This window comes from Tauraco erythrolophus, chromosome 8 (assembly GCF_009769465.1).
Source record: "Tauraco erythrolophus isolate bTauEry1 chromosome 8, bTauEry1.pri, whole genome shotgun sequence".
NCBI classification, from domain to species: domain Eukaryota; kingdom Metazoa; phylum Chordata; class Aves; order Musophagiformes; family Musophagidae; genus Tauraco; species Tauraco erythrolophus.
This window is the reverse complement of record NC_141472.1, coordinates 44,428,702-44,452,355: the sequence shown is the minus strand read 5'-3', so window position 1 is coordinate 44,452,355 and position 23,654 is coordinate 44,428,702. Positions and strand designations below refer to the sequence as shown.

Sequence of the window (23,654 nt, the reverse complement as noted above, 5' to 3'; positions counted from 1 at the left end):
CACTTCTCCCGTAAGGTTCTTCAAGTCACTAGAATAACAACTCCTCTTTCAGACTGCAAACTGGCGGCAGTCTTGAAGTAGTTTCACACACCTTACACATCAGCAGAGGAGTCTCTTCAAAGAAGAGTCTAAAACCCTTGCAAGTGCCTGTTCTGGGAACACAAAATGCTCTAGAATCCCAGGGAGTTTAAAAAGAACAAATTAGCATCTCCCAACGAGCCAGCTTATGCACCTGCGGAGATACTGGCTTCCAGGAAAACAAATGTTTTACCAAGTTCAGTAAGAAAGGGCAATGGCTGAAGCACAAATCCCTCAAAGCTTTCCAAGACTTTATTTTGAAGAACAGGTACATGGTTTAACCACAGTTAAACCACTACGTTTTCATGGAGTAGGACAAAGTGAGGGCAGCACAAGGTACACAAACCACTGACAGTCTCAGTGATTATTGCCTACACCAGTACTTTAAAAATGCAGTTTTCCAGACAGCTTTAGAAGTAATTTATTTTTGTTTTTAAAACGAGGAAATCATGATCTTAGGACTGCAAGTTCTACTGGGCCTTTTGAACAAGCATTTTATCAATACTTTAAAAAAATAATAAGTTTTTTAAACTGAAGAAATAATGTAGCTATTTGACCTTTATGTCTTCAGTTGAGAGTTAAAAAACTCTTATTGCATCAACCAAAATCTAAAGTTTCCTTATGAATCACACTAGAAAAATCATTGTATGAATTCCCCCAAAGTTGCATCGTAGATTTCAAAGTTGTTTGTACAACAATGCTGAACACACTTATGAAAGTAATCAGGAAAAATAAACTCACCACTCACCACAGTTGGGGGTTACACAGATAGCCTGGTTTTCAGGAGTTTGGAATATCTATTCTTCTGATAGCTTCTCTGTTAAAAACACCCTTAAACAGAACATGCTCACACACGGAATAAAAGCTGTACTGGGTGAGTGCTGGGAAATCAGGTAATAACTAATATTACACTGGCCCTTTGTGTTCAGAGAGCTCCATCTCCGCTTCCCTCTCCCAACGGCCTCTGCAGACAGTGGGCACAGCCCCAGGTCTCTGCTTTCAGCTCCAGGAGCTCCCTGTGCCACCTCCTCCGTGCTTCCCATCAGCACCAGCACCCGCCATGCCAACACACCTTTCATAACCCCCCACCCGCTGCCAGACTCACGTGTGCTGGCTGGCACTTCTTGTTACATACACCAGAAGTTCTCACTCATTAGCTACAACAAACACTAGTCCTTCCAGTTAAGAGAATTTCATAGATTCATAGATTTCTAGGTTGGAAAAGACCTTAGAGATCATCGAGTCCAACCATCCCTAATCCCCATTAAACCATATCCTCAAGTAGATCATCCACCCTATTCTTAAACGCATCCAGGGATGGGGACTCAGCCACCTCCCTGGGCAGCCTATTCCAGTGGCTGACAACCCTTTCAGAGAAGAAATACTTCCTAACATCCAAAACCCCAATTTGTTTAAAAAAACAACCAACCAACAAAACCAAAAGCCCCCATGCCCCCACAATGCTTACTTTGACCCAGGAAGCTTCGAAGCACCTGTCACCAGCTCTAGCACAATACTAGAGAGCCAAGCCAACAGCTTTTATTTAAGTTTCCTGTACAAACTCTTTACTAGGAACCCAACAAACTCCACTGCCAATCGCATGCAATAAATATTCCTTCCTATGCATAAATAAAAGACAGTCTTCAGAAGCTAAATTATTATTAAAATCAAATGAAAGCTCAACTCAAAATTGGTTTCTTGCAAATTTTGGATGAGAGAGACAAAAACTTTTAGAATGATGTCTATTATCCCCAGTCTTTTGGCACACAAACCTTTTCCACCAGTGACACTTTTTACCCTGCAGAGCCCAGCGCAAGCAACACAACACGCGCAGAACTCCGCGGAGCTCCACTGGCACCCGAAGGTGCTGATGCTCACCACAGGCCGCCAGATGTGGGCAGCTGGAACAGCTGCTGCCAGCCGGAACAGCTGCTGCGAGCCTGTCCCTTCCCTCCCACCGCCTCCCAGGGCCCACTGCTTAGCATGCAGCCAGGCACAAACGGGCACTGGTAACAAGAGAAAAGAGACCCAAGTGTCCCTGTACGCCTGGCTGGGCACTGCAGCAGTACAGATGCAGCGAAGGTGATAACCTCGAAGGAGGATCCGATGGGACAGCCGAGTGGCACTCACCACTGCTGTCCCATGTTAATATCCTTGGAATACAAACGTGGCTGCCCACGCGCTGTTACAACCTGATCCGACTGCCCCGTAGCGTCCTCCCACAAACAAGCACAGGGGCTCAGGATCACCCCTGCAGTGGGACCTTACACCAGTCTCACCGTGGATACAGCTGTCCGAGCCGCACTGAAGTGACACTGGATATGCCACAGAGAGCAATTTTGCCACTTCCATTACGCAAGATGGCATGAAGAAAGCAGCGGGCTCAGTGCCCGCTGCACAGGAGGAATTTCCAGCCTCAGCCATTGGTAAGGGGCTACCCTCTGCTTGCCCAGCAGCCAGGTACACGTGGCATTAGCTCTACCCAGAGCTGATAGCCAGATTACATGCAATTCTCCGGAGAAAGGAACGCTCCCAGGAGACCAGCTGCTCAAATTGCCACATAAATCTTGCTCACCATCAGTAAGAGAAGCTTATTCAGGGACAAAAAGGAAAACACGGCTTAACATAAGCCACTCCAGCACAAAAGCCAGACAGGCATTCAAACCTGCAGAGGATGCTTTTACACCTAGAACATCTCCATTTCATCCCAGGAAGCCGCGAGCCCGTATTTGTGAGGTATGAGCAGATGCGTTTGGATTAGGCTGAACTGAGCTCAGGGCATCAGCAGGTACTGCAGGCAGGCAGAGCCCCAGACGGACACAACATATCCGTGCCAGGCTGCTGCGTGCCATGCCGAGGCTCTGCCCCAGAGCCTTCAGTGGGGCCCTGCTAGAGCCTATTGCAACTCCTCCCTGCCCGAATACTCCGGCTGCTTTCCAAAAGGAGCTGCACTGCACGCGGGGAACGGCACACGAGGTCTCCTCGAGGCAGGAGGGCGGCTTAAGCACTGCCCCAGCATACATGCAGCCAAAGAGACATCAGAGGCTCTCTGAACATACGCTTGTGAGTTTTTTCCTCAAGCTCTGTCCCAGAACAGCTGCTAAAGGCTAGTGTCAGCACTGAGCAGGATAAACCAGAGAGCAGAAGATGAAAGGGGAAAGAATGCAGTCCACGTAGTTATGACAAAGGCTGCACAGAGTGCTGTGTACACAGAGAAGCGCCCACGCTTAAAAACCCCTCGTCTTTTGCAAGTAGGTAATCATCTCTTCCAAGCAGAGATCAATAACTTGTGATGGAAAGCAAATTTTATTTTAACGAAAATTATAACAGCAAACAGCATGAGAAGTGATGCAGTGATCTTTCCACAGCACAAGTATTTTGAGTCATCTTTAAAAACGGCTCAAATGGTTTATAGCACTTTATTGCTGTAAGTGCCATCTGACACTGTAAAATCGGCATGTTAAGCCTTACCCTTAGTTTCAATGCAGGTCATAAATGGCACCCTTTGGACCCATGCCCTCAATTCCAGGGTGAGCTGAAGTCCCCCACAGGCTCTGGAACAAGCTCTGGCAGGAGCAAGGAGCCCTGGACTGGCCCAGGAGGAGCCAGTGGCACTCTGGGAGGAGTGGGGAGGGCATACAGTGTGATCTGTCCAAGGAGTTAAGTAACCCACAGGGAACAGTTCTCAGTGAACCAGTTGGGTATTGGTAAAGATTCACAGAGGCATTAGCTCAAACTTCCGGCTATTAAAGAACTTCTGATAAGAAGAAATAGGCTTTAACCTTGAAAGGAAACACAAAGTGTGGGGGGAGAGCGCTAGTTACACGAAACAGAAACTACACAGAAGACTTATCAGGACAAGCTCATGCTTTCAGTTTCTGAAAGTTAGAAAAGTTAATCCAAGCTGTTGTCACAGCAGGAACCACTGCCTCTGCAGTGCAGCTCCTAACCACCTTACCGTGATGCACAGCAGCACACGGCAGCACTGCTGTAGGGTGCTCCCACCCCGAGCCCGGGTGGTGGCAGTGCCCCTGCCGCAGCGAGGGCCCGGGGAGCCCCACAAGCTGGCAGAGCCCGGGCCTCCTGCGCCACGGGCAAGGGCTCTGCTTCATCAGCTAACGCACTTCCTAAAGGCAGGAGCCTTCTGCTTCACGTTTAAAAACCAAAAAGCATACAAAGGGCAACTTACATCCCGTTTTTTAAAGAAGTGATTTCAACATCTGTCCTCAGTAGATGCTTCTGAACAGACACACATCTGCGCCCTCCCAATTCTCGTTAGCCTGACACAAATCCTAGGAGTGACTTGCCTTCCTTGTTTCCTGTAATGCCCAGCCCAGGTAGCTGCAAGACTGTTGGCTGGATCTTATTTGGTGTTGTGTAACTCTGCCCAGCCCCGAGCACGCGCGGGCACCGTCAGGGCTCCGCTCCCACCCGAGGAGCCCCGGTGGCTGCAAAGGAAGCTCTGCAATCGCCGGCATCGCTGTACTCAAGCACTTCATAATCATTAAGATATCGGGATGGACCTGAGCAGCGCACGGCCAAAGTCCAGGGAGAGAATGAGAGGAACGAGGGAAGAGGGAGGGAAGGGGAATGGAGGAAGATTCAGAGGCAGAATTGCGAGTTAGAGATCAAAGAAAGATGACTACTTTCGCCAAAGCGAAGAGACAGATGGATACAAACTGTGGAGCTTAGCAATAGGAGCGTGTGACGCCCTGTACGCTGCCATCAGACATGGTGTATGAGACGCAAAACCTGTTAAATTAAGAGAAGAAATCCAATCTGTTATGTTGTGTATCTGTGTGCTTTATGAGGCCATTACCATGGAATCTGGGTGCTTCACATTCCATTTCAAATGAACACATCTAATAAAGTGAGTCACTCAATGGAAGACTTAAAAATAGAAAACTTATAATTATCGCCACTACAGTTTGCATAACTTGCCATTGGCACAGCAGCACTGTCTAACTCAACCTTTCTCACTCCTTCCAAAAGCTTCGCAGGTAAGTTTTGGATGCGGAGAGCCCAGACTGGCATCACTCCGGGCTGAGCTGAGAGTCTCCCACTGCCTCTACTTCTCCAAACAGCCGAAGTCACTGTCCCCAGCTCCCTCCCATTTCACTTCTGATCCTCCTTGCAGGGCTCTGGAAGAGGTGGCCGCTGTGACGGCACGCAGAGGCAGTACGACAGACCACAACTGGGATTCCTACTGCAGATAACTTACTCACCTAAAGCTGTACTACTCAGAGTGTGTTACTGGCAGTTTATGGGGGTGTGTCCTGGTTTCAACTGGGACAGAATTAGTTCTTCTTCTTAACAGGAAGTGGCTAAATAACAAGAAAAAGGGGAGGCAATCAGAAAATAACCCTATCAGCACCCCCTGTAACAAGACCATCTACCAGCTCTCCTATAGCTTTTCTTGTTTGCTTTTAAACAAGGCTGAAGTGACTAACACCAACTTACACGGGATGTCAGACCATACTGACCAAAGCAAGCATCTTAGAAGCAAGTCATTAAAGCTTCAACCAACCCAAACTGAAAGGCTTCCCTGCAGCACTCCTAGCAGCCATCAAGCACCTCACTCCTCAGCTGATACAGGTCTCACCTGGGCCACCCTGCACTACTCGTTACCTTGCCAGCAGGGACAGCTAACGAGAGGACAAAGCAGCACACTCTGAAGGGCAACCAAAGCTTCTTATCTACTTCACCAGCAGAAGTCTGGGCCACTGACTCATGCGATCCTGACTTCTACGTGCAATTAGTGTAAGCCATATCTGTAACAAAGCCACACACCAAGGAAGAGTTCCAGTGGGTACACAACGTGGCTGAAACATCAAGGCACAGTCCATCCTCCAGACCCTCTGCTAAAGCCTCCAGTGGTTACTTTGGGTTCTTAAACACAAGTTACAGCACTTTAATTAAAGTAATTATCCAAGAACTACCTCACCAACCACGCACAGAAACATAACCCACAACATCCAGGCAGCTCAAAGGGTTACAAGTCCCTTTCAGCCACAGACCAACCACAAATTTGTAAGTTCCTGTTCGCAGAAATTAAAACCCCAAAACCCCGCAGGTCACCCTGCACTAAAAAGTGGAAGCAAAGCAGCAGTTTACCATATGGGGAAAATCCTTCCCACGCTCCACTACAGGCAACTAGCTCAGTTCTCATGCCCAAAAGTAGTTGCAGTGTTTGTCATGCACAAAAATAAAGGAAAAACAAAGTAAAAAAATAGGTCTATCCTCATTCCTTCTCTTGGTCCCCACTGCTGCAAATGACTTAATTTGCTTTCTGTACTCAGGTGACCGAGATCTTCCCACCCAGCATTAGATGGCAGCCCAATTGCTTTAAGTTGTATCCTACAAGGAACAAACTTTTTTGGCTTCCCTTTCCACTACTTGTATTTTTAACCTAACCGTTTTTTTTTTCTTCTCTTTCATTACTCTCCTACAAAAAAAGTCTTACAGATAATGAGGGAAAAAGTCTAATTTGTAAATCTTCCTTGGGACTTCAGATAGTAATAATTTTGCCAGAGAAAGCAGTATGTTTTGGAGAACGAGGCAATACTTACAGACAATGATGTTTGTAATCCCGAGCACTGTACCTAAGAACTAACAGGAATACAAAGAAACACTGAGGTCACGAGTATTTCGAGCTTCCCCATCATATCAACATCATAATATATTTATATATTCCCTCCCATCCTATTGAAAGATTACTTCAAAATCTGCTATCCAAGGAGCAGAAAACCCAGTCTCCGGCTTAATTACTGACTAAATGTATGCTGGGCAATTTCCATACCTGTTTGTGGTGCCAACATTGTCTTTAGCTTAAATAATTCAAACAGTCATTCTTGCTTTCTATATTAGTAGGGGTTAATATCAGTCATAAAACCCACCACACACACACACAATACAAACTTGTAAATACTATAAACCAATTACTGTAATTAGAAAGAAATGTTCCTGTTGGATACAGTTACTTTATAGCTGTTCACCATTTTTTTTCCCTGTGATATTCTTCATTCTCCTCATATTTAATGCAGATATTTGATTAGACAGCCTACCAATCCAGCTTGATCCTAATACTGAACTATATCCAGTTTTCTTCCCCCTGCCCCTACTCAAACACTAAAGGAAGAAAGCAAAACACCTGGTTTTCTAATCCTATTACAAGACTGGACATAGACTTGCCTATACAAACAGGTATCTACTCAAAAATAACTAAATTACTTAGGTGTGTCAAGGAAGTAGCCTTGTTTTATATACTGGAATAAAGATTGAGACCTGATAGCACATGCAAACATAATCCCAGAGGAGGGGCCCGCATTCAGCAACATTTCAAAATCAGAATCAACACTTGGTTTGATAAAGACTTTGCCAAGCAAAAAAAAAAAGGGCACAGTTCAAGACTCTGTACCCAGCCAGCAGAGAACATCAATCTGGGCTCCACCAGCATTACCAGGATACAACTCGGGGCGAGTTCATCCAGCATTTGGAAACCCCTCTTGAGGCAGAGCTACACATCCACCTGGGAACCTAGCTTAGAGAGTTACCTAGGGATATGAAAGGTGTCTAAAAGCAATACTGTGATACTGCAGAAAAGTTTTGGTTACAAACTGTTTGTTCATTCCATAATAAAATTGTTTTTCTAAAGTATTGCTTTTTGGGAAAAACGGGCTACATCCACACTAGCAAGGGCTGTGGCAGCAGACCCCTAAAGCAAAACAGCTGCTGCTGAGAACACAGCCCCCGTGGTCTCTGCACTCGGCATCACTTGCTCCCAGTAGCCCCAGTCTGGACCCACAAACGCCCATGAAGCAGCTGAAGCACGAGGCCTTCCTTCTTTCAAAGGTGATCTTCCCACTTCTGTCCCATCTGCTTTAGAACTTTTTTTCCAGTCTCTAATTTTTCCTTTGAGTTAGCTTCCCTTTTTACCCAGCACTCAGCTTTTCAGTGGTCTCCCACCCTCCCGAGAGCACCCAGCAAGGCAGGGACTGGCTCTCTGTGCCCTTCTGGAGGCAGAGCTCCACATCCTGCTCACATCCCTGGGCTCCCATCAGCGGTGCCCCCACAGCAATAAAGCTAATCCCCGGAAAGATGCAGCTCAAACTACAACCAGAAGCCCAGCAATATACAGGAGATTAATTTATACAACTGGACTATGAGACCTCTGGTTTAAATTGAGTGCAGCACAGCCCCATCTATTTTAGAAAAGGCAAAATAATTCTTTTAAGTCCAGTTTGCCAGCACGTAAACAAGTACTGCGATAAAAGTAGTACTTAAGGGTTGCTTAACAGAGCTCCTTGCAAATGCAAACCCTTGTTTTGAAACCATTGAGATATTTACATGGGAAAGTAGAAACAACTGCAAACTGGCCCTGGAAGCTTCTTTTCAATGTTTGCTGAAGCTCGCAGAGACTTGTGTGAGGACAGAGTAGGGAGCAGAAAGGAACCTGTACGAGCTTTCATTTGGAAAACGGGTTTGCATTACTGGCCTTTGAAGCTGCCACATCCATCCAGCTTTTCCAAATTTCTACTGGTGACAGATCACCAGATAGAAACAGATCTCTAGAGAAAATATTATGCAATATAATAAGGACTCAGCTCACAAAGTTACTATTACTATGCTCCTTACACATGTTCACACATAATTAAGCAAAACAAAGCGTATATCCAAATACATACAAGCAAAGTGACACTATAAATCAGACACAAGGCGTGTGTATAATTTTTCCTGCACATGCATGCCTACTCAAAACTTTCATCCAAAGTTAGACTAAATAAAATTGGTACAAGGCTAACATTAAAATAAATAATATTCTGCTTATTGCTATTATAGAAGAGCCAAAACTGCATTTTGCCTTAGCTATCAACCCTTAAAGATTTTGAACTACCAGACTTGAGTCTTTACTAGCTAATGGTCAGTCGCTGCTCATCACCAAACATTTCTGAGGAACCATACCTACCAGTAAGTGAGAAAAAGAAAAGGTCTGATTAACTTCAATTAAAAATACACCACACTCCTAGCAGCTGCGTCTCCAAGCTCGCTTCTCATCCGTGGTCAGCAGATTATTTTACAAAGGGAGTTCAGGCCGACGTCGGTGTAATTACACTCCAGCAAACCTCTCACACAGGGAAACTTTCTGGGTGGAAACCCCACCACAGAATCGCAGTCATGGTTCAAAGAGAGCTCTGGAAACCCCACCACAGAATCGCAGTCATGGTTCAAAGAGAGCTCGGCACAAAAGCAGACTGCAGACACAGAGAGAAGTCCAGCCACGACCTGAGAACCACTAGAAGACAAATGCAAGAGTCTCCAGTGGTAACGCTCATGTGTCAACAGCACTCCAGATCTTCAAGTGAAAGCAGCCCTTGCCTCCGCGGCTTGTAGCTGGGAACTCACTGCACCTGGCAAGCCCGGAGATGTGCTCCTGCCACCACTCATGCCACACATTCAATGCCTTTGCCCCTGGAGAACGCTGAGCACAGCCACAGTGGGCACGGCTCTCCAACACCAGTAGAGACATTAGGAAGTGTGGGAAGGAGTAAGGACGAGAAGGAAAGGGCAACTACTTCATCAGAGTGGAGAAGGAAGAGCCCTCGCTTCCGAGCAGGAGGTGGAAAGGAGCTCGCTCTCAAGGTGCCTTTACTACCAGCTTACAGTAAAGAGTAGAGTAAGCTGAGCAGGTGGTAAATCTGGCTGGTTTCAACTCAAGGTCTCCACACACACGTTTGTATCTTTTCCTGTAGTAATGGTTCCAAGCGTTTATGAAGTGATTGGTTAGAAGAGAGAAGAACTCAAAAAAGTTTAGAACTTATTTGTTACACCAACACACTCTCACCCAGAAACGGCCCCATGAAAACACCCAGTGCAAATGGGAAGTAACCATTTTAATTCTCCAAAGTTCAACACAACTACAGCTACACTCTTTGCCCAGCATTCGCACTTTTCAGTGACAGGAGACACTGTTCTACGAGCTCTACGTAAGAAAACAAAACCTGGTGAATGAGTTCTGAAAAAACCCAATTTGTTACACGCAGATACCCACGCGCGTGCAAAAGTCACCCACCAACGGACACCAGGGATGCACCCCCGTGCCCGAGGGCACTCTCGGGGCGCTCAGCCCGGAGCAGGGTGACAACACACAGACAGGACAGCTGCCGAGGAGACTTTATGCTACTTCATCTAACAGCCCACGCAAAAACACTCCATTTTGGGGTCATTCCTTCCATCCCGAAGCTTCACTAAACCAGAACGGAGCGGGGCTGGGAGCCCGGACTTACCGTACTTGGCGAAAGTGAGATTTGAGGAAGAAGAGAGGCAGCGACGACGCATTCGCTACGGATTGATAACGGAGCCGAACCGGAGCGCGCCCACCGCCGCTCGCCCGGCCGCAGCGGCGCGGAGCACTGCCCGCACCCCCCCCCCCCCCGGCCCCTACCCCGCTACCCCCGCGGTCCGGTCCGCACCGCTCCGACCCACCGAACCGCGAGCTACTCACCGCCGCAGCCCGGCCGAGCCCGCGTCCCTTCGCCGCGCTGCTCGCCGGCGGGAGAAGCAGGGCGGGCGGGCAGCCGCCTTCCCTTCCTCCGCGCCTCCTCCAGCAGCTCGCCGGCCCCCCTCTCCCTCCTCCCCCGCTCCGCCTTCACCACCGCTGCCGCCTCCCCGCCCTGCCCTCCGCCTCAGCCAGCCGCCGGGCCGCGCTCGGGCCTAAGGGCGGGCCGGTTCTCGGCAAACCGCGCTAGGCCCCGCCGCCCGGGCCTGCTCCGGCACCGAGGAAACCGACTCACCCTCCTCACCCTCGGGCTATATTTAGGGGCGTCGCGGCCTTTCCCGGCCCCTCCTCCGGCTCAGGGTTGCGCGGGCGGCGGAGTCAGCCCGTAGGGCTGACTCCGCCGCCCGCGCAGCCCGAGCCGGCCGACGGGGGCAGCTGGCGGCATTTTGAATCGGGAACCGGGATTCGATGGAATTCCTCGTCTTTGTTTCTGAGGAGTTGTGGTGGTGGTTGGCTTTTGGGGTGCCGGAGAGCTTTCTTCCTTAGGAATAAACGGGGAGCAGATCCGTTATATAAATATATGTATTAATATACATTGCGTTAATGTCCGTTTATTGCAGATCCTTCCCCGCTTCCCTAAAACGCAGCGTGGCGGAGAGGACACCTTTCCAACACTTGGATCAGTGTTAGAGCTGTGACATTCATCGCCTGGATGGTTCGCGGAGGAAATCCTGGAGCAGAAGGATGCTAAATCTCCAAGGGCCCACCTTTTGAAGAAAATACGCATAAGTGGAGGTATAGAGCCAGAGTCACGTCTTTTCTTTTCCAGTTTGTCTTCTCCGGTGGCTCCCGTGAAGCGGGTTGAGAAGCGTCATCGGTGGCTGCCGTGATCTGTCCTACCAGCTCTCTTACTTGAACTGAAACTTCTCATGAAACATTGCTGAGTTCCTCGTTTCTGCCGGACGTGGCAATCGTGCAATTTACCAGGTCTTCACAGACTAGAAGCCAGGCTTTCCAACCGCAAGCAGGCTGCACAGTTACCCTCTGGCCAGTGGTCTTTTTCTTTCATATGGTTTAGTTTTAGGTAGTCCTGTGAGGAGCAGGGGTTTGGACTCCCTATGGGTCCCTTCCAACTTGAGATATTCCATGATTCTACCCCTCTGGGGCACAGTGAATGGAGCCCACCACAGGGTCACGCTCACGCTGCCACAGCAAGGGAACTTGCAGCGCAGAGTGCTGGAACGGAGTGGATCTCACTTTGGTTTTGCAGCACTGAGTATGCAGCCTTGTTTTTCTCTATTGAGGACTTCCTGAATTGAAAGCTTTCCAATTCTTTACCTCTCCAAAATAGCAGATTTCCAGTCTTGAACTTCTGGAGGCACTAGCCACGTAAGGCTTATAAGTGAGTTGCTGGCTGGGTGGTGCCTTGAGACATTTCGTGTATCCTCATTCTTCTTACTACTTTCTGTTCTGTGATACCAAGTGACAAGACTCGGAGGAGCTGCTGCTAAGAGCTATGGTCTCTAATGGTTCTCTTTGTTTCTCATCCTGGTTCTCACGCTCCAGGCTCCTAGGGACACAGCTGACAAACATAGCTATGTTTTTTTGGGGAATCATCTGGAGATTCCCGCCTTTTGCTTCTTTTGCAGAAAGGCAGGCATACGTTAGTACTAAGTCAGCATCTTCCTCCCCTTCCAAAACTCGTTGCTGAACTTTTGGCTGTGCTTTTCCCTGCAAATTTACATTTTTAGTGCACTGCAGTCATGGTTCCAACAAGCATTTAGGATCTCCTTTTCCATGCTGGACCAAACACAAGCTGATCTTGTGACTACTTTTACTCATAAACCCATCACAAGTCTGTCTTTGCCCATACACTGCCTGTATCAGTTGCCTGGTGCAGTCACTGTCAGACACGCAGGACCCCTACACACCCTGTGCACTGTACTGTCCGTGGTTCTCTGCTTTCCAGGCATACAGGGATCAGCTGTGCCTAACCATGCTTCTTGGCTGTCTCCCAGAAACTGCTTTTATTGCTGTTCTTCCGTGCTCACTGCTTAGTCAACATGCTTTACGGGCAGCATGAGAGGTGTTTTCTATCAGGCACAGAAACACAACCTGCTGCCGCCGTGAAGGATGGGGCACATCTCACGCCCACAGTGTCCTTCAGGCACACTCCAGTCTCCTGTCAGGCAGCTAAATGTCAGCAACAGGTCCCATCTGAGGAGGCCGTAGGAACCTAATCCCTCCCTCTTGGGTCGGATATAACCAGATGAGCTAAATTGGAAGCTGCGATAATAAGGTATGGCTATCAGCTCTCTAGGTGGCATTTAAAGTTAGCAAACAACTGCAAGGGTTGGGTTTCAGAAGTTTTGCAAAGTAAGTGATATTCAGGCCACCGATGCTGGAAGCAGTTTTTATCCCAGACACATTAGGAGACATGGTAGTGCTCTTAAAAGGAGATAAAGTCTCAAGTGGCAGCTGGAATTAGTACACTCCACAGATATTCAGGCTTAGAATCCATGGGAATACCTCAGCTGAACAGAAAGAAGAGAAAATGAAAGGAAAAATCCCCAGAAGGAGATTAATTGTTTTTTGTGGGTATGGTTTTGGGGGATTTTTTTGGAGAGAGAGTGTGAGAAAAGAAGAAGAATAATTGGGCTAGGAAAAAAAGGATTTAAGTGCAATAATTTGTGGTGAATAATTTCAGCGTGATCCAACACACACAAGTTCAAGGTTTGAATACCTACCCCATGTATGTGTGCTAACGTGGCACTAAGGGTTGCAGTTTCATCTGTCTCTAACAACTATCCAAAACATCATCCTAAATTTCTTAGAACTGGGAAAATATCCTGCCCTCCCACCCCTCAAGGTTGTTGTCCACCCAGATATGGCTGCGTTGTAAGAAACAATTTGTGATAGTTTTTGATTGATTCAAAATAAGGCGGTGTGTGAGTGAAAAATGTGTCTACATCTAGTTTCCAGGTGAACATATTCTGCACCCCAGCACTTCTGCGTCTCATGAACTCTTCCAAACCAGCAAAATCTTAAAGGGGATAGAAAATGAAAGTGCTGGACTACTCTTGTCATTAAAGGGAAATCCAAGAATGAGTGAAAACTTTAATAAGGATCACATTTACCTAGCAATCTCCCTTCCAGGAGAGATTCTCCACAAGTTCACGGTGCAGCTGCCAACAAACGAGGGATGGGCTGTTCTTTCGTCCCTTGATTAGGCTTCTTTTCAACTACAGCTGTGATTTTGTCTTACTTTCCAGCTGTGTTTTCCCCTTAAATACTGGTTGGTAAAGATTGGTCTTCGTAAGTTTGAATAGTGAAAGATTTTAACAAGGTTAAGCAAAAAAAAGAGATGCCTTAAAGTGTCACAAAATTCATCCCTCTTGAGTCTGTTTTTTATTTAATGTCTAGATGAAAATATTACCTCCTAAAGTCTCCGTGCATGTGGCTTGGTCCCTGGGACCCTTGCCAAGAGAAGAATTTTAGATGCCCGAATCATGTACTCAGCAGGTGTAAATTGTGTTCGGGGAGAGTTCACCTTTTGTCCTTAACCCCAGAGGCAGTTTCTCTTCATTAGCAAGGGAAGATAGAGGAAAAGATTATCGTCATTTCCTGACTGCGTGCCAAAGTTATGTATCATAAGAAGAAAATCTGTTCCTACATTCACAAGTATGTTTTCTCCTAATCTGCCTTCAGGAAGACGTCTCTGTGAGGAGCAAGGGGTAATAATGATTGCAAAAGAGTTGGAATGAAGTGACAGAAGCAGAAGTTCTCTACAGAGATTTTTTCAAGCAGATCCATGGTAGGTCCTCCCATTGAAAAATAAAAGTACTGAGTCACCGCTATGATTAAACATTTAAAAGTGTTCCCATCTCTGGCTGCTGGTGTCAGGTACCATTCCAAAATACAACTGTATTGCTTCAAACCAGACACTGGGTTTGCCAGCTGAGCCAGGGCTGTATTGCTGGTGTTTAAACATTTTCCCTGCGCTGCAACAGATAAAAATATCCACTGTGTTGGTGTGTGTGTGCGTGTCTGAAAAGAGAAAGTGGCTCATTTTTCTAGTAAAACTAAAGTAATGTGTTATCATCATAATTATGTCTTATTGTTTGCTGTTATATAAAGATAACGCATCAGGGCTGAGTCACAGAAACAAATGCAAAAATTGCAGTTTTAAAAGAGTAAGGTTACAGGTCACATTATTTGTTGCAGAACAAACACAATAATTAATTGGCCTTTCCCTGCGATGGTAGCACAGGCAGCCTAACGGCGGGAGAGCCAGGCAATGGAAGGAAAACGATGTGGAGTATCCATATTTTTCTGGGGCAAACAGCTGAGCTTGGTCTAATAGAGAACATGAATTTCAGAGGTAGAGAGGAATTAAAAAAGGGCAGTATCTTGTAGAAAGCAAGACTGCTTGGACTATCTAAGTGTATTTATTTTCTGTTGTTTAAAGATTTTTGTTGTGACAGGAAATATGAAAAAAGTCTTCTGAATTTATTTTCTCTTTATGCGTGCCAGAGAGAGAGAGAGATGGAGATTATATCCAGAAAACAAAATGGAAAAGGCTTTTTGGAATTTGTGCCATTTTTTTTTTTTTCTCTCAGACAATGACAGACCAAAATCAGCCCCAGTGAATATACACATCAGCTTTTTATCCAGGTATTTTCTCCATCTGATTGATTAGGGAAAAAACTCAGAAAACCTGTTCAAGGACATGTACAATCCCTTTGAAAGCCCTAGCCTAATATTCCAGTATACAATGAAGAAATACAGGATTTGAGTCTCCTGTTCTCTTCCAGTGTCCATTTCACTGGCGTTGCTTGCCCGATGGCTTTTGTTTGTGGCCATTTGAGTAGCAGGTGGGACAAATATTTTGGGGTGTCCACAGGTTTATAAGGAACTTATGCAGATCGCTGGCAACGTAATCAATAGTTGTGTTGGGAAAAGTTGTTTTAAATAACCACATATATCATTGTCAGTTTGGTTTTGGTGACCTTTTGAAATCCAGAACTGCTCAGTTGAAAACAAAGAGATGTAGGAAAATCCGTAAGTTTCCACTTCGCTGATATCTGGAACAAATCAACGTTACTGGACGTAAATGACTTCCCTGGGTGTCTGAAGCCTGTGGATCGGATACCATCCCTCGGCTTCCTCTCAGCACTATTTTTGACCACGCCAGCCATCCTGTAGCTTCCCCAGAATCTAGAGATTATACCTTTTCATCTGCAGAAATATTTTTCCCTGCAGATTTAAATAATTAATTGGGACGTGCCTAGTGGGTCTTGAGATAAACTTAAAAGAGGCAGCAGATACGTGTGACCAAGTGACCTTTTGCTGTCCTGCTGGTCCCTGCGCTCTCACTGTGCTCAAAGGGACGCTGTCAAAATTGCTAGGCCTTAAAACTTTAACCTGCACTGACAAGTTGTTCTACATTATAAGTCCTACCTAAAAGATTACCACGATCGTTTTGTTTGTTTTGTTTCAACAGTCTTTGCTGAAGGCTCCACAATACGTATTCATTTGTCCTTTTGGGTAGGTGGATATTTTTAAATGCCCGGTTTATTCCGTGACCTGTTAAAATCAAGTTGATGTGCATGTGCTCCACTCAGCAGAGGACTTGCCAGGGATGGTACAAATTTTCTGCACTCTGGAAACGGAGACAAGAGCATGCTTTGGAAGCCCTTGCTGCAGAGGCTTTTAGAAGCCATTTTGAACGGCCTGCAGTTATCCTTCACTGTTTTGGAGGGCAGCAGGAAGTCTTGACTAGACTCTCCTGGTAATATGAAGTATTAGGTGTGTGTTAGTTAAGCATGAGGAACCAATGACCGGGCAGGTGGTTCTTACAAAGAGGTTCGGTGCATTTCGGGTCGCTCTGAATCACTCCTTAGGCATTGTTTCTAACAAGGTCTCCGTTTAATACAGCTCCACGTGAAGAAGTGAATTGGAGTGAATGATACAGGTACAACTGTAGCATCACACTTTCTTTTTGATACACCAACAGATGGACTGATTACCTGGATGAGGGGATTGAATGTACCCTCAGTAAATTTGCGGACGACACCAAGCTGGGAGGCTGTGTCGATCTGCTCGAGGGTAGGGAGGCCCTTCAGAGGGATTTGAACAGACTGGATCGTTGGGCTGAGGCCAATGGCATGAGCTTTAATAAGGCCAAGTGCAGAGTCCTTCACTTGGGGTATAAAAACCCCAAGCATCGCTATAGGCTCGGGGAGGAGTGGCTGGAGAGCTGCCTGGCGGAAAAGGACCTGGGGGTGTTGGTTGACTACCGGCTTGATATGAGCCAGCAGTGTGCCCAGGTGGCCAAAAAGGCCAATGGGATACTGGCATGTATCAAGAATAGTGTGACCAGCAGGAGCAGGGAAGTGATCCTGCCCCTGTACTCGGCACTGGTGAGGCCGCACCTGGAATATTGTGTCCAGTTTTGGGCCCCTCGCTTTAAGAGAGATATTGAGCTCCTGGAGCGAGTCCAAAGAAGGGCAACTAAACTGGTCAAGGGGCTGGAAAATAAAACTTATGAGGAGCGGCTGAGGGAGTTGGGGCTGTTTAGCCTGGAGAAGAGGAGGCTGAGGGGAGACCTGATTACGGCCTATAAATACTTGAGAAAAGATGGTGGAGAGGTAGGGGAAGGGCTCTTTACATTAGTGATGGGAGATAGAACAAGAGGAAATGGGCATAAGCTTAGTCAGGGGAGATTCAGGTTGGATGTTAGGAAGTATTTCTTCTCTGAAAGGGTTGTCAGCCACTGGAATAAGCTGCCCAGGGAAGTGGTTGAGTCCCCATCCCTGGATGTGTTTAAGAATAGGGTGGATGAGCTACTTGAGGATATGGTTTAATGGGGATTAAGGATGGTTGGACTCGATGATCTCTAAGGTCTTTTCCAACCTAGAAATCTATGAATCTATGAACACCAGTTTTAAAGCGGGCATCGTTTTGCGTGACACGGGAACACGTGTCTGTACCAGCTAGGGAGGAGGGAAGGAATTACATCCATGTATGCCACCCCAGGTAATCCACACCTGCGGTTTTAAGCTTGATTTGAGCTCGTTTACTGCTGCCTATCTATCAATCCCTACCTTGTTCCTATTGCAGCTGCACCAGCTGAACTCGGGATGTTTGAGGCTACAAAAGTGCCCCCCTGAGCTGCGGCATCGTCCTCAGAGGTGCGGGACGGGGTTGGCAGCAGCACCTGGAGCTCCTTGGTTCTGCCCTGCAGCAGCAGAACCCCTTGGGAAGACACTGTGTTGAGCCTTGGCCAGAAGCATCAAGATCAGAGTCCCTTTAAAAGTGACCCGGAATGGAAAAAAAATTATTTGTCCTCTTCTGAGGGATAAAAAGGCCTAAGAAAATCCTTTCCCTTCTTCCTGTAACAAGTTTTGCCTTCCTTGTTTCTGGTGAAGGTCTGTGGCATCTCCTTAGCTGCCAGAAAGATTTTTTAACTGAGACAAAGGGGATGATGTCCTGAGCCCTCTGACAAGACAATCCTTCTCACCCATTCATCAGATATTAAATAGAAGCATACGAAAGTACATTTTAAGCAATCTCACTAGAAGTAATTCCCCAGATGCTATAATATCCTTGTTATATGAAGTTGGATTCTTGATGCCATTCAAGCCACCTACTGAACTTACAAAATTCTGTATGTTTTTGCAGATGACAGCTAGAGACACATTTAGTTTTATGAAGGACTTGCACGGAAATTTTGTTTAGGACAGTAATTTCACTGAATGTTGCTGTACCGTTCTGCTAGCCTTACCCAGAACATATCCTTCTGCACTGAGGTTTGGCAGGGAGTGTCCTCCCAACTGTTGTGGTGATTAAGGCAATGAATTCCTAAAGACTCCTTGTCTCCCTGGAGTAGGATGCAGATTCTTAATCAGCTGAACCAATCCTATGAAATTTTCGCCAGTTCTGCGACTCTGGACCACCAATGGCTAATATTAGTCTTGATTCCCTCCTTCATTCAGCATTCTCCTACATCCAGTCATTTTTGAAGGCAAGCCAAGTATGAGCCTGTGTCATGCAGCTTGAAGGAGAGTTTCCAGAGCGTGTTCTAGAGCAACATTTGAGCTCCAGCGAGTTGCCAAACTCCTCCTGATTACAGAGTTCTCCGTAGTACGTCATCCAACACCCACAGATGTTCTGAGCAGATGCAAAACGTGATCTAATGGACATGGGAAACCGTTCTCTGAACTATTAACTGTGAGTGCAAGAACGGGTTTTGTTCCTACTCTGAGAACGAGACGGGCCTGCTAGTAGTGCAGAGTTTGTTACTGCGGCCGTCCTCTAACGAGTGGCAGTTCCGCAGAAGCATCTTCTGTAGATCGCCGTCTGTAATCCCCTGCCCTGCAGTGTCTCAGCTTACCACAAAGGAGTAACCTCTTGCCCAGGTTGGCAACAGGTAGAACAAGAAAAATGGGATTTGTTGCAGCTAAGCTGATTCGGGTTAAATTGGATGGAAGGTACTTTCTGCTGCTGCATCTTTGGGGCAGATGTGGATTTTTTTTTGGGGGGAGAGGGACTTTTTACAAGGGCATGTAGTGACAGGACAAGGGGAAATGGCTTTAAACTGAGAGAGGAGAGATTTAGATTAGATATAAGGAAGGAATTTTTCACTCTGAGGGTGGTGAGGCATTGGCACAAGTTGCCCACAGAAGCTGTGGCTGCCCCATCCCTGGCAGTGTTCAAGGCCAGGTTGGATGAGGCTTTGGGCAACCTGGTGTAGTGGAGGGTGTCCCTGCCCATGGCAGGGGGGTTGGAACTAGATAGTCTTTGAGGTCCCTTCCAACCCAAACCATTCTGTGATTCTATAAATGAAAGGTGAGAGAATGGAAGTAGGGGGATAAATTAGTTGGTCAACTGTTGCTATTTACCTCAGCATGGCTAACTTTCATATATATTAAAATAGTGAATTAGAGTCCTCTCAATATGTATATTGGGATTTCTGGTCCTATACTTGTCTGGGAAAACAGTTTTTCAAGGCTGACTAATGCCATTGTAAGCAGTAGGTTCAATAATAATTATTATTTGAAGCATTTAACATGTTATTTTCTGCTGATGGAAATGAAGATATTGCAATTAAGCTTAGGGGAAAGGGAACAGTGATGGCATTATTACTGGCCTGCAATGTTCCTCTGGGCTGGGATGACTGGGAAATACTGTCACCTGTTATCCAACTAGCCCGCAATTGTGGTATTGACTTTCTTTTCAGATTCACTGAGAACGCAAGTTTTGCTCAGCTTCTGCTTTATGTGTGCAGAAAAAATTCACCCTCTTGATGAGCGGAATGTGCAGTTGGGAACAGTTAGGTAATAGCTGCAGGACCAGTAAAGCAGAGGACTCTCTGTAGGGGAGTTTACATTTTGATGTTAATACATGTTTACACAGGAAATGGGAACATTTTCCGTAGTGTCAAATTACTGTTGGTTGGAGAAGAAAACACCTGCTTACTGCCTTTCATGAGATGGTTGGTCGTAGGTGTTCATCCTGTCTGGAGTGTGTTCTTAAGCACGGCTGTTCCTCTCCCATCACACATCTGAATGTTCTCTTGATGCAAAACCCTTGATGCTGCTTTTCCTTGAACTCTGGCTCACACGTGTCCGTTCTTGGGAGCGTGTCCCAGACAAACTAAATGTCGAGACTGCACATAATTTATATTAAAACATGGCATCATTACATCACAAGCAATGGCATTCTGTTGATACCTCATCACTACACGGCGTTACATTGTACTGAAATGCCAGGGTCCGTAGTGCTGCATCCATTGACAAAACGGAGAGATGGAAGTTTGGACATTGTACAGTGATGATTCCTATATTAGTACATCCTGTGAGCCTCTAAACCCTTAATTGGTGGCCTCCTCTGGCAAAGTCCTCCCCGTAAGGAAGAGTAACAAAACCACAGCTTTTGTGACTTGGTCTGGAAGCTTTTAAATGCAAAATGGGTAGATTACACTATTTTCTAGGGTTTTTTTATCCTTGAGAGGAAAGATGTACGCAGGCATTGCTGACTTTCTAAAAACCTTTTTTTTTCCCTGGAAATAACGGCTCAAAAATACTGACCGTGAGCACAGAATTGAAAAAAGGGCAAAAATAAGATGAAAATAAGATGTATGCATTGAGCTATTCGAGGAGCAGCCGGCAGAAAAACTTCCCGAGCGAGCATTGGTGGTTCAGTGGTAGAATTCTCGCCTGCCACGCGGGAGGCCCGGGTTCGATTCCCGGCCAATGCAGTTGCCTTTTTTTTTTTTTTTTTTTTTTTTTGGCATAAAACCCGTCGCGTTTTCAGGGCAGATTTATAGCGCCCGTTTCTCTTCCCCGCGGGGTTCCCGAGCGGGAAGAAGCGGTGCCGTGGGGGCGAAGACACGTCGTGCCGGCGGTCCGGCACCCTGCGGGCTGCGGCCGGTCTCCGCGCTGAACGGTAGAGGAAAAAAAAAAAAAAAAAAATTCAACCTAAAAAAATTCAGCCCCTGGAGATGCCGGGGATTGAACCCGGGACCTCACACATGCGAAGCGCGCGCTCTACCACTGAGCTACATCCCCGGCTGTCGGGAGGGCTGTCCGGACGCTATCAGAGGGCGGGTGGGCGGGCAGTGCCACCGCCGCCCGCCGTTCTCCCCACCGAACTTCCGCCGGCGCCTCCGGCGCGGCCCCGGGGCTCCCGCCGCACCGAGCGCCCACCCGGCGCGCTGCCGGCCCCGCCTTCGGCCCGCGATCGCGGAGTAACGAGCCGCGCTCCCCCCGAGCGGAGCCGGCCCGGCAGCGGCGCAAGCCCCGTCTCCGGGGCAGGGGGGAGCGCGAACAGGACAAGGCCCATCCCCTCCCCGCGGCATCTCGGTTCCGAGCTCCGCGGAACCCCAAACCCCGCTGGGAATGCCGCGCCGGTTCCGCCGGAGCCCGGAGCGCACCCGCAGCGGGGAGGGAAGAGCCTGCTGAGGACCTGCCTGAAACGGCGGCTTCTTCAGTGCATCCTTCATCCCGGATTTTCCTGACACTTCTAAGCTGCTAAACTGCCAAGCGAGAGGTTACCTACCGTGACACAAACTCACCTCCTCTAGGATATTTCCCCTATCGAAATATGCGCTTGACAGGTTTAGAGCCCCAATTCTCAAAGAAAAAGAACCCAACTGGCTTCTTTTGGTAGCACGTTCACAGCAAAAACACCAACTGCCATTAGCTTTAGTGGGAACTACCTGGTCCCACTTTCCATTCAAGTTTATTTTTAGAACATAAGCACCATGGAATCATAGGATGGTTTGGGTTGGAAGGGACCTCAAAGACCATCCAGTTCCAATCCCCCTGCCATGGGCAGGGACACCCTCCACTACACCAGGTTGCACAAAGCCCCATCCAACCTGGCCTTGAACACTTCCAGGGATGGGGCATCCACAACTTCTCTGGGCAACCTGCTCCAGTGCCTGACCACCCTCAGAGGGAAGAATTTTTTCCTTCTCTCTAATTTAAATCTGCCCTCTTTCAGTTTAAAGCTATTGCTCCTTGTCCTGTCACTACACGCCCTTGTAAAAAGTCCCTCTCCATCTTTCCTGTAGGTCCCTTTACGTACTGGAAGGCTGCTAGAAGGTCTCCCTGGAGCCTTCTCCCATCTCCATGACATGTAGTATTCTCCCCTCAATATGCATCCACACTACAGCACACAATACTACAGTGTGTTTAATTCATACTGTCATAGGAAGCCGCCAAAAGCAGCCAAACCCGCTCCACAGAGCCTGAGACAAGGAGGACCCTTCCCCACCACGCACAGCTCCTCCCGTGCCCCCGTTTTGACATTTGTAACCTCAGTGACTCACGTTTTTCTGTCCTGTCAGAAACCAGCTTTTAACAGCTTGACTTTCGTGAAAACAGGCTTTAAGAAGCAGCCTTCTAGGAGTTACTGAGTTTGATTTTCGTAATTAACACAACGCACAGACTGTTTGATGTGTCTGTTAACACGACACACGGAATAGCCATGGCTCCTAACACGGCCGAGCCAAGGGTGCAGAGCAGGTTAATACCAACCGCTGCAATAAAAACACAAAGCAATCAAAAACCTTCTCTTCAGGTTTTTCTCCTTTTGTTTACCTTTCCGCAGGCTTCAGAATAGCAGAAAATGAATAATACAGATATTACTATGCCTTTATGGATTTCTCAGCCTTGATGGACAGTCAGTCCAATTGTGAAACTTCCCGTTCGGGAGGTGGATCAAGGCAGAGCACATGGAAGCTGCTGAGAAGAGCAGCTACAGATCCAAAGCATATCAGCAAGTATTTAATTACTGTCTCTGTGGAACCAATACAAGAGCTTACAGGCTGCCTATATTGAAGTGAAACAACGCTTCTATTGTGGCAAGATCTAAATATCCTCTAGACCACCACCTACCAAATGCAGAATAAATTGAATTATTCAGGCGAGACTCAGCATGTGGATGCTACGCCTTACACTGAGCTGTAAAGTAAAACAAACCGACCCACAGATGGGTATAAATCTGCTCGGTGGTAAGCCTGAGCCTACCAGAGCCGCATGTTCTTAAAACTTCAGGAGGCAGAAATGGAACTCAGCTGCAGCTGTAGCAGTGACACAGCTCCCAGCTGCAGGATCTCGGGATCCTTCCGACTGTCAGCCACGGGCCAGGCCAGTCCTGCCCAGATGTCTGGAGCCAGCCCCTGGTTCCAGGAAACACTTTGTCATCTTGTGCTGAGCAGTTTTTAATGCTGCTGGATGCCAGGGCACAAGCTGGACATTCAGCTTTCTCAACAGCTCTCTCAGTGGACTACATTCACCTCTTTGTGTTTGGGTTTCAGTGCTGACATCAGGGAAAAACAATGTCACTCTGTTATCTGGCAGCTCCTCCGCATTCCTGGGTGAGATTAACTCGTTCCTGGTCCCTCGCAAACCTCACGCATTTTGGGAAGCCCTTCCTTGTCCCTGGGGACGGGGTTTTCGTTGTTTTTCCGTTTTCCATCGATTCTTGTGAGATACATGCTTAAATTCACTCTGTATTTTCCGCAGTGATTTTTCTCCAAGAGGATGGATTTCTGTAGTCCAGCCCCAAAAGA

General features: G+C 47.1%; 1 protein-coding gene and 2 non-coding genes across 4 annotated transcripts in view; 1 reads left to right on the top strand and 2 right to left on the bottom strand.

The window, feature by feature from the left end:
• GPD2 (glycerol-3-phosphate dehydrogenase 2) overlaps positions 1–10,905 on the bottom strand; it is a 56,823-nt gene extending 45,918 nt beyond the window's left edge. For both annotated transcript variants that reach the window (XM_086615711.1, XM_086615712.1), the window contains exon 1: positions 10,869–10,905. The gene's annotated coding sequence lies outside the window, so the exon portion shown is untranslated. The remainder of the gene's footprint in view (positions 1–10,868) is intronic.
• Positions 10,906–20,763: 9,858 nt separating this feature from the next.
• TRNAG-GCC (transfer RNA glycine (anticodon GCC)) lies at positions 20,764–20,834 on the top strand. The gene has a single exon. It is a non-coding gene; the product is annotated as a tRNA-Gly (tRNA).
• A 238-nt stretch (positions 20,835–21,072) lies between these two features.
• Positions 21,073–21,144, bottom strand: TRNAA-CGC (transfer RNA alanine (anticodon CGC)). The gene has a single exon. It is a non-coding gene; the product is annotated as a tRNA-Ala (tRNA).
• Positions 21,145–23,654: the final 2,510 nt, after the last annotated feature.